Below are 12,334 nucleotides of genomic sequence, written 5' to 3' on the forward strand. Positions count from 1 at the left end.
TTGAGTTGATCTTGTATCCTGCCACATTCCTGTAGGTATTTATCAGCTGTAGGAATTCTTTGGTAGAGTTTTTGGGGTCACTGATGTACACAATCTTATCATCTTCAAATAACGAAAGTTTGATTTCTTCCTTTCCAATTCGAATCCCCTTGATCTCCTTATGTTGTTTTATTGCTATTGCTAGAATTTCAAGCACTATGTTGAAGAGATATGGTGAGAGTGGACAGCCTTGTTTTGTTTTTGATTTTAGTGGATGGCTTTGAGTTTCTCTCCATTTACTTGATATTAGCTGTTGGCTTGCTATATATTGCTTTTATTATATTTAGATATGGTCCTTATATCCCTAACCTCTCCAAGACCTTTATCATAAAGGGGTGTTGAATTTTGTCAAATGCTTTTTCAGCAACTAATAAAATGATCATATGGTTTTTTCTTTCAGTTTATTTATATGATGGATTACAATGATAGATTTTTGTATGTTGAACCAGTCCTGCATCTCTGGGATGATCTACTTGATCATAATGGATAATTTTTTTGATGCATTGTTGGATTTTGTTTGCCAGTATTTTATTGAGAAATTTTGCATCGATGTTCATGAGCGAGTTTGGTCTGTAATTCTCTTTCTTGGTTGAGTCTTTGTGTGGTATTGGTATCAGGGTAACTGTAGCTTCATAAAGAGAGTTCGTCAATGACTCTTCTGTTTCTATTATGTGAAACACATTAAGGAGTATAGGAATCAGCTCTTCTTGGAGGTTCTGGTAAAATTCTGCATTAAAACCATCTGATCCTGGGCTTTTTTTGGTTAGGTTTTGTGAACAGCTTCTATTTCCTCATGACTTATTGGTCTATTTAAATTGTTCACCTGATCTTGATTCAATTTTGGTATCTGGTATTTATCTAAAAACAGTAATTTCTTTTACATTTTCCAACTTTGTGGCATATAGGGTTTTGTAGTTAGAACTAATGAATCTCTGAATTTCCTCAATGTCTGTTGTTATGACTTTTCATTTCTCATCTTGTTAATTTGCTTGTTTTCTCTCTGCCTTTTGATTAGTATGGACAGGAGTTTGTCAATCTTGTTGATTTTCTCAAAGAACCAGTTCTTTGTTTCATTGATTCTTTGGATTGTTTTCTGTGTTTCTATTTTGTTGATTTCAGCCCTCAGTTTGATTATTTCTAGTCTTCTACTCCTCCTGGGTGAGTCTGCTTCTTTCTTTTTTTTTTCTAGAGCTTTCAGTATGCTGTTAAATTTCTAATGTAAGCTTTCTCTGTTTTATTTTTTTTAATGTGGGCACTTAGTGCTATGAACTTTCCTCTTAGCACTGCTTTCATAGTGTCCCATAGGTTTGGGAATGTTGTGTCTTTATTTTTGTTGAATCTAAGGAAGACTTTAATTTCTTTCTTTATTTCTTCCTTGACCCAGGGATGGTTCAGTAGTTGACTGTTCAGTTTCCATGAGTTTTTAGGCTTTCTGAGGATAGAATTATTGTTAAATTCTAACATTATTCCATGGTGATCAGATAAGACACAGGTGGTTACTAAAATTTTTTGTATCTGTTGAAGTTTGCTTTGTTACTGAGTATGTGATCAATTTTTGAGAAGGTTCCATGAGATGCGGAGAAGAAGGTGTATTCTTTTCTTTTTGGTGGAATGTTCTATATATGTCTGTTAAGTCCATTTGATTCATTACCTCCATTAGTTCTCTTATTTCTCTTAGTTTTCTGTTTTGTTGACCTGTCCATTGGTGAAAGAGGAGTGTTGAAGTCTCCTACTATGAGTATGTGGAGTTTGATGTGTGCTTTGAGTTCTAGTAATGTTTCTTTTACATATGTGGGTGCTTTTATATTAGGGGCATAGATATTTAGGATTGAGACTTCATCCTGATGAATTGTTCCTGTTATGAGTATAAAGTGTCTATCTCCATCTCTGCTGATTGATTTTAGTTTCAAGTCAATTTTGTAGATATTAGTATAGCCACACCTGCTTGTTTCTAAGGTCTGTTTGATTGAAAAACCTTTTCCCAAACTTTTACTCTGAGGTAATGTCTGTCTTTGTGCATGAGGTGTGTTTCTTGTAAACAGCCGAATGTTGGATTCTGTTTTCATGTCCATTCTCATAACCTTTGCCTTTTTATAGGTGAATTAAGACCATTGATATTAAGTGATATTAATGACCATTGATTGTTAACTCTGGTTATTATTATTATTATTATTATTATTATTATTTTGGTGATAGAGTTTGTGTGTTTCCCTTGTTTGAGTTGTGCTGGTAGAGGGCTGTTAGATGTCTGTGTTATTATGGGTGATGTTGGCTTCCTTGGCTTGTGATTTTCTTTCTAGTACTTTCTGTAACGCTGCGTTTGTGGCTACATATTGTTTAAATTTGTTTTTATCCAGGAATATCTTGTTTTCTCCATCAATGGTGAAAGAAAGCTTGGCTATTTATAGTAGTCTGGGCTTGTATCTATTGTCTCTTAGTTTCTGCAGCACATCTATTCAAGATCTTCTGGCTTTCATGGCTTCTATAGAGAAGTCAGGTGTAATTCTGATAGGTTTACCTTTATATGTTACTTGATCTTTTTCCTTTGTAGCTCTAAATATTCTTTCTTTATTCTGTATGTTTTGTGTTTTGATTATTATATGGTGAGGGGATTTTTTATTTATCCAGTCTATTCATTGTTTTGTATGCTTCTTGTACCTTCATAGGAATATCCTTCCTTAGGTTGGGAAAGTTTTGGCCTGCTTTTCATCCTGCCCGGCTCCCGCGTGGTTAGCTTTACATGCTAAATAATAACACACAAGCTGTATTCATTTAAACACTGCCTGGCACATTAGTTTTAGCCTCTTACTCACATCTTGACTAACCCATATCTAATAATCTATGTAACACCACAAGTGTGTCTTCCTGGGAAAGTTTCAGCATGTCTGACCTGGCAGCTGGCTTCATCGCATCTGTCTCTCTGAGGAGAGGCACGGCAGTCTGACTAACTTAGGAGAGGCGTGGCATCTGACTGAGCCATCTACCTCACTTCTTTTTTCCTGTTCTGTCTACTCCACCTATCTAAATCTTGCCCTATCAAAAAGCCAAGGCAGTTTGTTTATTAGCCAATGAGAATCCTCCATCAATATTTTCTGGGCCTTTAAGCTGTAATTTTTCTCTTTCTTCTACCCCTATTATTCTCATGTTTGGTCTTTTCAAGATGTCCCAGATTTCCTGGATGTTTTGTGTTAAGAATTTGTTAGATTTGCTGTTTTCTTTGAACAGTGTGTTTATTTCCTCTATAGTATTTTCAGTGTCTGAGATTCTTTCTTCTATCTCTTGTATTCTGTTGGTTATACTTGTCTCTGTAGTTTCTGTTTGTTTACCCAGATTTTTTATATCCTGCCATCTCTCGGTTTGTGTTTTCTTCATTGCCTCCATTTCAGTTTTCAAGTCTTGAACTGTTTCAATCACCTATTTGGTTGTTTTTTCTTGGTTTTCTTAAGTATCTTTGAGGGATTTATTCATTTCTTCTAACTTTTTGTTAGTCTTCTCATCCATTTCTTTAAAGGAGTTTTTCACATACTGTTTTATGGTCTCTAACACTTTCATAATGTGATGTTTAAAATCTATTTCTTCTACTTCTTCTGGATTAGGGTGTTTAAGTCTCCCTGTTGTATGCTTACTGGATTCTGGTGTTATCATGTTGCTTTTCAGATTGTTGGAGGAATTCTTACATTGGCGCCTGCCCATCTCTTTCTTCAAATACTGTTAGGAGAGTCTTGGTGGCTTGGTAGTATCTTTGCTGTAGCTAACTGTGGAGTTGGGGGTTTTTCTTGGTCTGCCCTCTATTAGGTCCCCTCAGCACTGGAGTTGGCTCTCAGATCCTCTCCACCATGAAGTAGGCTGTGGATCTAAGGACCCCCCACAGGTAAAAAGAAGTACTTGGGGGCAAGCTGGGTTGGGATAAATAAAGGCAGTAGCTGGGGAGAAGCCCCACTGAATGGCCAGAAAGTTTAGGGGATTGGAGGGTGCCTGTACTCCCTTCCTGGGGCATCTGACTGACTGGGCAGGCACACACTTATCCCTCCAGATGGATCTACTGGTATTGGATCAGGGCCACTTGCTGGCCAAGGACCTAGCAGGCAAAAGGGCAGGCTTGGTAGATGCTGGTTTGGTGGAACAAAGAAACCCCTGCAGTCTTGCACTTACCACTGTGTCCCCGAAGCAGGCTGAGTTGTGGGATCCTAGGACCCCACAAATGGAAAGGGGTGCTTGGGGGCAAGATGGGGTGGGAAAGCCAGTAGCCATGAGACGCCCCGCTGAATGGCCAGAAAGTTTAGGGGATTGGAGTGTGCCTGTGCTCCCTTCCTGGGCCATCTGGTCAGCCGGGTAAGGGGTGGGGCGGCCCATACTTACCCCTCCGGATGGATCTCATGGTACTGGATCAGGGCCACTTGCTGCGGAAGGACCTCGTAGACAAATGGCTTTGTAGATGCCGGCTCAGTAGAACAAAGAAACCCCTGCAGCCTTGCACTCACCACTGTGTCCCCAGACCCTCAGCCCCGAAGCAGGTTTAGTTGGGGGATCCTAGGACCCTGCATATGGAAGAGGGTGGTTGGGGGTAAGCTGGGGTGGGATATGTAGAGAAAGCCAGTAGCTGGGGAGAAGCCCCGCTGAATGGCCGGAAAGTTTAGGGTATTGGAGAATGCCTGTGCTCCCTTTCCGAGGCATCTGGCTGGCCGGGGAAGGGGCACACTTACCCCTCCACATGGATCTACTGGTACTCTCTTAGGTTCCTTTATTGCAGAAAAGATCAAGAATCTGGTGGCCAGTTGAGCTTTAGCTATGACTAAACAGTCATCTCACATATATATTCTCATGGGCATTAAAGTATATACATGTGCACATTCAATTTTACATGTAATCTCAGTACAATGGAGTCTCAGCTAATGAGACTATCATTACCTATCAACTTACTTTATTTCAGAAATAACCAGTTTTTGATATTTTGCTTTGCAGTATCTCCTTAAATGTAACTTTTAATGAAACCTTTCTACATGATTATATGTCCAAATTTAATTCATCCCTAAATCATGATAGTAAGTCAAACTTTTCTCCCTGGAACTTCTAAATATTAGACCCTCTCTGGCATCCTAAGAGTGCCCCATTGAAGTATTCTTGCTCCCCCAACAAGACAAAATGTTTGCCAATAGCAATGATGTCCCTGCCCCTGATGCTAAATATATCTAATTATTTTTCTCTGTTGTGATCATGCAGTTATACCCTTTAGCTACATTGCCACTCTATTGTGCTCATGGAGGCAGTTCATGATATTGTCTTCAGAGTAGGTTTCTTAGACAGAAGAGAGAATATAGCATATAGCTCCAACCACCCAAGGTCCTCTGAAACCTCCTGTTCATCACCTGGTTTATTAGTTTAAACCTGAAGTCCCTGAAAATACTGAGCCATGCCTTACACCACTTCTGCAAAGCAAGAAGCTTCCTTTCCTCTCTATCTCAAACGTGTTTAAACACAGCCTTGTTTCTGGGTTAGTACTGTCTCAGAAATGGAGAATGTGTAAATGTGGAATTCCCACACAGAGAGCTTAGCTACAAAGTTCGGGCTTCCACAAATTTAGTGTGTAGTCTCCAGCCTGCTGCTCTCTACTCACCTTCTTTACTTCCTACAGGAACAAGGTAGTTGTTTAACCCTGAAGGACGTGGAAGACTTCTGTAAGCTCCATTGCCTCAGTGTGGTTTTTCAACTCCACCTACCTCTTTCCCAGAGAGCCTGTTCAAGATTCATCACTTCTGATTGGATTGAGGACCTCAAGACTGTCTTTAAAATGGTAAATATACTCTCCTTTCACTTATACTTTTGTTATTTAACTACAGGATACATTAAAACCATGTATACCTTTAAATACAGATTTATATAGGGTGGTGTTAAATTTTGGAGTCTTCAAAGATCGGCTTGCTTCAATCAGTCACTTGACTAGTTCCAACAATCATATTCCGTAATATGATTGTTATTAATAATGATCATGGCTTGCATCCAACCCAAAGAGGAGCTTCTTGACATTTTCCTTCTTAAAATTCTTGTCGGTGTCAGGATTTGTGTCATTAACGAGGAAGTTTCTGGTGACCACCACCTTTTGCATTGAGAAAGAGTGAGGGAACGGATGCAAGGCTTTATTGTTTTTTTCCCATTCCAGATTATGGATACAAAAATTTTGGAGATCTTAGGAAAACAAAAAGGCAGATACTCTCCAGAGTCTTCTGTGAAAATCAGTGCTAGAATCTGTTAATACTTCAGTTTATTCTCTTCATTTTAAACAGATTTTTCTGTTCTGTATAACATGAAAAATATCCATATACATTTTTTCTTTTTGCATTTTCTTACTTTCTTTATAATATTGGATGCTATCATTTTAATGACTATTTCCATCTTAATATATATGCAATATATATTTATTTATAAAAATAAATATTATATATGTATTTGTGTGTGTAAACATATATTATCCGTGTAGACTTTCTTTTAGAAACCTGAAATAAATCGTCAAGAAAAGTGTCTTATGCCCAAAGAAATTCGGAATGTGCTCTTCTGACCTGGAGATGGAGTGAGATGAACATCCTTCCTCATTCCACCCTAGTTCTTCCAGACAGTTACATCTTATAGTGAAGACACAGACTGAATGTTAACACTTACTATGAAGGAAGAGCTAGAGTATATTTGAAACAAATAGTTAAAAGATCTAGTCAAGTTTGCAAGGGTTTCTCCTAAGAAGTTATGTGACCCAAGTCCTGAAGGATAGGTAGGTGTTAGCAGGGTGGACAGAAAGGAAACCAGATTGTGGGAGAAGAAGCACTGTGTGTGATTGTCCAAAAATATTACAGCCAAGGAACTGAGGTCCACTCATTGTATCAAGGACAGAAAACTATAGGGCTAGTGATGAAGCTGATGTAGTGGGCGAGGACAAATCAGGTACCATCATATCAGGGTAGATAAGTTCATCATAAATTCACTGAGTGCCTACTAAATGGTTTAAGTAGGCAAATGGCACTTCTACTTTTTTTAAAAAGCATTTTGACTTGCAATGTAGACCACACAGTGAAGATACAAAGCTGGATTTGGGGGTTTAAAGGACTATTTATCCACTTTCCTGTTGATGTTGTTAGAGACTAAGGAAGAGACTTTTGAGCCCTCTACACTATACTCTGAGTATTCTTTTTTTTTTTGTTTTGTTTTTGTTTTTTCGAGACAGGGTTTCCCTGTAGTTTCTAGGGTCTGTCCTGGAACTAGCTCTTGTAGATCAGGCTGGCCTCAAACTCAGAGATCCGCCTGCCTCTGCCTCCCGAGTGCTGGGATTAAAGGCGTGCGCCACCGCCGCCTGGCTCTGAGTATTCTTCTGTAGCACTCTGAAGAGTGACTTAAGTCTACCTGGAGGCAGCACACCTGCATGGACAGTGTACCTTTCTTACTCAATGAGAAATAACATTTGTATAAATGCCCCTGTCTCAAAGCCCAGAATGAGAGAAGTGAAGGAAAATCATGAAGTGTATTGATTTGACTGTGGCTAAAGTGGTGATTAAGTCATATTAATTTTACTTGATAGTGCTTGTATTACATTACATCACCATAATTGACCTGGAGGTTGGAGCAGTAGATTAGGAATAGGGCACAAGAGTGGTGGTTCAGCTGGTGAAGCATGTGCTTTGGAAGCCTGAAAAGCAGACATTGATGTCCAATATAGAACCATGTATGAAATCAAATCTGGCGCAGTGATGCTCACTTGTAATCCCAAAGGTAGGTAGATGGAAAAATTCTTGTTGACCATCCACCCTGCTTGGTCAAGCTCTGCGTCAGTGAGAGGCCCTGTCACATACGTAAAGTCAGATTTACCAGGGGAAAGACTCCTGAAGTCATTCTGTGACCTCTGCACACCAGCACACACCCACACCATACCCATATCCATACAAAAGAGCATCAGGATGTATTGGATGTCTGTACAGGTGAACATTCATAGCTGCTGTAATGGAATTTCTAAGAAGTTCTGTGGTGTAGTAAATACTAGACATGGTGAAGGTGGTTCAATTAAGGTTCTACTAATTCTTGAGAGAAAGTTCTATATCCGAAACCCCATAGGAGGACAATTCTCTAGGTGCTTTGTTAGTCCTTCAGGGTTAGCAGTCTCTGTGATATTAATTAAAGTCAGGAAGACTTCTGGATCCCATTTTCATTTAAAAACTTTAATATGGGTCATTTCAGGTTAATACTTTAAGCCTACTGATACTTGCAATTAAAATAAACATTGTAGCACCAGTAATGGTTGGCTTTTGTTATAAATTTATTTCTCAGATATATTAAATTATTTTTTCCACCTTTATGAAGCTGAAGTCTGGAACAAAAATGGGAGCTGGTGTGAATGCAACTAGGTGTAATACAGACTTTAACAGAAGCCTTTTGTGCACAACTGTTAATACTGAAGAATTTTTTGAAATTTTTAATGCACAAGGAAGTGCTTTAGGTTAAAAGACAGTACTAAAAAAACTAAATATTTGACAGCATCGTATGATGGCCTAGCAGGAAATACCTGATAATTTTAGCTGCTCAAAAACAGCAGCTTCATTCTCCTCTTTATGTTGGGAAGCATTAAATTTTAATACTAAGGCAGAGCAAATGAAGAAAGCTCACTCGGGAGTCTCTCACTTTAACTCTGTAAACCGTGCTATTGTGCCTACTGTGGCCAGATGCAAGTGCTGTGTGTGCAGACATTCTGTCTGTGTTACCATGGAACATTACAGCGCAGCCTTTAGTTGGTGGAGACCTATCAGCATTGGTGGATAGGAAACGTTTTTCTTTCTAGAACCCTTAGCAGCCCAACATTGACAACCAAAGTAAACTAAAAAAACCTAAGTAAATAACAGAAGCACATTCAAAAGCTGAAGAAATATGTAGTTTTTGAGATTTTGAATCACAATGGGAGGAAACAATTCATAGTATTAAATAGATATTTTTTTAACTCATAATAAAAGGTTGTTTTTTGTTTTTGTTTTGTTTTTGTTTTTATTTTTAAGACAAAGTCTCACTGTGTAACCCAGATTGGTCTGAAACTGACTGTGTAACACAGACTGGCCTTAATCTTGCAGGCATCCTCCTGCCCTTAGCCTCCCAAGTGCTGGGAGTACGTGCAGTTTAAATTCATTTTTGAATCAGTTTTTATTTTATGTAATGCTTCAATTTTTATTCAGCCTAAGTGGGTTTAGTTGCTTATGAGAATTAAAACAGTCTTGTCATTTGCCTTTCATTTGGATTATAAGTGTGTATGGGGTGATTCTACGTATTACTGTGGACATGAAAGCTGTCAATTAACCTTTTTTTTTTTTAATTTCCAGAAACAGTGGTGTGAGTATTTCATCCTAAGTAATGTGCAAATGTTTGAAATGTGGCGTTTGGATTTACTTCACCTTTCTGATTTAAGAGATGAGCCTTTGATGATGAATATTGCTTTTTACTATGAAAATGAAAATGCAGAAGGTATCAGCTTACTATATAATACATATCACTTTCCTTTAGAGAGAAATTTCAAGCTTCAAAACCATTTCTTAAATGTCTATTGTATAAATAGTAATTATTTTAGCTTCCCAGTCTTTGTTTATATTTTTATTTGTGGAAATCAGAAGAAGGAATATCAATCCAATATGTTTTCTACTTAATATAGCTCCATAAGTATTTTGGTTAAAAGCGTGTGTTAATTTTTTTGACATTTCATAACATTTTGTTTTCATGCATGGTATATAAGGTTTATTTATAAAATTGTCCTCATGAATAGAAATATTTTGCTTTTATTAGTTATTTAGGGATTAAGTTTTTCAAAGATATAGTCTCTATACTTTCTTTGTGTTATTTTTTGTTAGAATAATATTTCTTGTGTTTTTGTAGTCAAAGAAAAAGAACACACATTTTGAGAAAATGATTCTTTGCTAATTTTTATTTTAATTTTAGTTAGTGTTGTTGGTTTCAAAGTTATATGTGGTATAATATTTTTACTACCTTCAAAACAATTAAATCTACCACTACTAGTTATCACTAGTTAAGACATTAGTTTTTAACATTAAGTTGTCAAACTGAAAAGCAAGATTAGTTTTAAGGTGTGTCACGAAATTGTCCACAGCTGTGATCTTTTTTTTTTTGTTTCAATTCAGTGGGAATCCCACGGAAAATCCCACTGTTTGCCTTGGTAAATTTAGTGAATGAAGTTGTATGCTTCTATGCACGCATTGATGTTTCTTAAGACAGTGTAATTTTAATTGTGATCCAGGCCTGGATTTGAATGTAGGAGATGTCATCATGAAGGAGTATGCACATCTCTGGGATATTGTGTCGAAGTTGGTCAGGAACTTTGATGTGGGAAAACCATTTCCTTTGAAAACAACAAGATGTCATTTTCTTAAAAAAATCCCATCACCAATCAAAGGTAATTTATTCCTAACTTGAATGTCATTTTCTCAAAATCATCCCATTACCAACCAAAGATAACTTATTCCTAACTTAATTTGAGGGGGCAAAAAAGAATTTTTGGAAACTTCAAGTAGAAATCATTTTCTAGCATTGTGTGTTCAAATAGTTGTCATGTCCATGGGGTGGTATGCTTTGACTAATACTGAAAATTTATATGTTGTTTGTAATTAATGTTGCCACCTTAAAAAGTCAAAACCAAATGCAAATGAATTCTCTTTCTACCAATGTGACCTATGTCAACTAAAACTTTCAATACTTTATTACGTCATGATGAGTCCTCTTTAAACAATTAAATGGGGGAAGCTGCAAGGTGAGTGGGAATGCTGAGCTTCATCTAAGCCAGTTTACAGACTATCTTGGAACCATGCACAGCATCTGTGTTGTATATTAATAAAAGTAAAAGTAGGCATGGGATGCCAAAGAATGAAAAGGAGCCAGCAGTCACCTTAGAAAGTCTTTGCAGAAATCACTGCATTTAATTCACTATTCTACAGAAGTACAGAGTGTCTTCGGTGACAGGTACAAGAGAAGAGGCCAGAGCCAGGAGGTGATAGACTGAGTCTTCAGAAATCCCAGGTCTATAGGAGCAAACCTCAAAGTTTAGCTCTTTCTAGACCGGCCTTTCAGCAAACATAACTAACAAAGAACCCACACTGCATCTGCAGTAATAAATCACTCTTTACCAGGGTTCCTAAGAGTTCAGCTCTTAAGAAACCCCTCTCAGGGTTCAATCAAAGACACCACAATAAACCAAGGGTGCTAAAGTCTGGAGGTTAAGACATCTACTTGCTACAGGGCCCATCTTTCCATGTTTCTTTATTCTTCTTGCTCTCTGTTATAAATGTTCCCAGTAATATATACCATTAAACCCAGCAATTCCTCAGCCCTCCAGGTCCAAGGACTGGGATCTCTTTCCCCATAAAAATTCAGATAAGTATTTTTACACGTACACACTAATCCGTGGCTCAAAGGTCAGAGTGGCCAGTGCACATTTGTAAACTCCTTAATGGAAAACGCTAGTTAAGAAAGGAATTAAATTATCAGGTGATTCTAGAGGGGAAGTTTAGTGCTCTGTGCTACATTTTTAAGTCATATATAAAATACTTAATTTTTTTCAGAAAAATTATGAACAGGACATGAATTGTCTTATAAAAGAGTGCACTGCTTCTTATCTCACAACATGCATAGAGGATACCGAGTAACCTGGCAACCAATGTAAACAGTCAGTGGGAAGCTAATGGCTCCTGATCTGATTAGCTCATTCACCAGACGCTGTAATTTCTGTGGACTTAGGTATGGAGTTAGACTTACTGCTTTAAACAGTAGAAAGGAAGAAGTGACCAAGGCCTCTAAATTGTCAGTTCTAGAGTATGCTGTTATCAGCCATTCTTGTTGTGGTTACTCCTGAACTAAAATCATCAGTAAACTGAGATGAAGGCAAGCATAAGGAGTTAGGAATCTCTTAATATAAAGTTGGTTTTGGGTCATTTTATTCTTTATTTGTAAGTAGGTAAAACCAGAGCAGCAACTTGGGCAAGTAGTATTCTATGTCCTTGGATATCTATGAATATCTTAAATGGAGTGCTCTTTCCTTGATCTTGAATACTGACCAAATTCCTGCTGCTAAATATAACTGCAGGAAGACAGATATCTGTGTTTACCCAAAAGAGAGGAATGAAGGGCTGGCCTTTGGAAACGGTTTTCACATATATCCTAAAGGCATAAAAAACAGTTCGGAACTGTGAGAATTAATCCCCAAATATGTAGCAGAAGGGGAGTCAGTTACAGTGAAAATCTACAGCAAAAGACAGTCACTTTGATCACTGAG

At 37.7% G+C, this 12,334-nt stretch overlaps 1 pseudogene; it reads left to right on the plus strand.

Annotated features, from left to right (window-relative positions):
- Nucleotides 1-12,334, plus strand: part of LOC119805805 — a 104,161-nt pseudogene that overhangs the window by 28,987 nt on the left and 62,840 nt on the right.

Source organism: Arvicola amphibius, unplaced genomic scaffold (genome assembly GCF_903992535.2).
Source record: "Arvicola amphibius unplaced genomic scaffold, mArvAmp1.2, whole genome shotgun sequence".
Lineage (NCBI taxonomy): Eukaryota > Metazoa > Chordata > Mammalia > Rodentia > Cricetidae > Arvicola > Arvicola amphibius.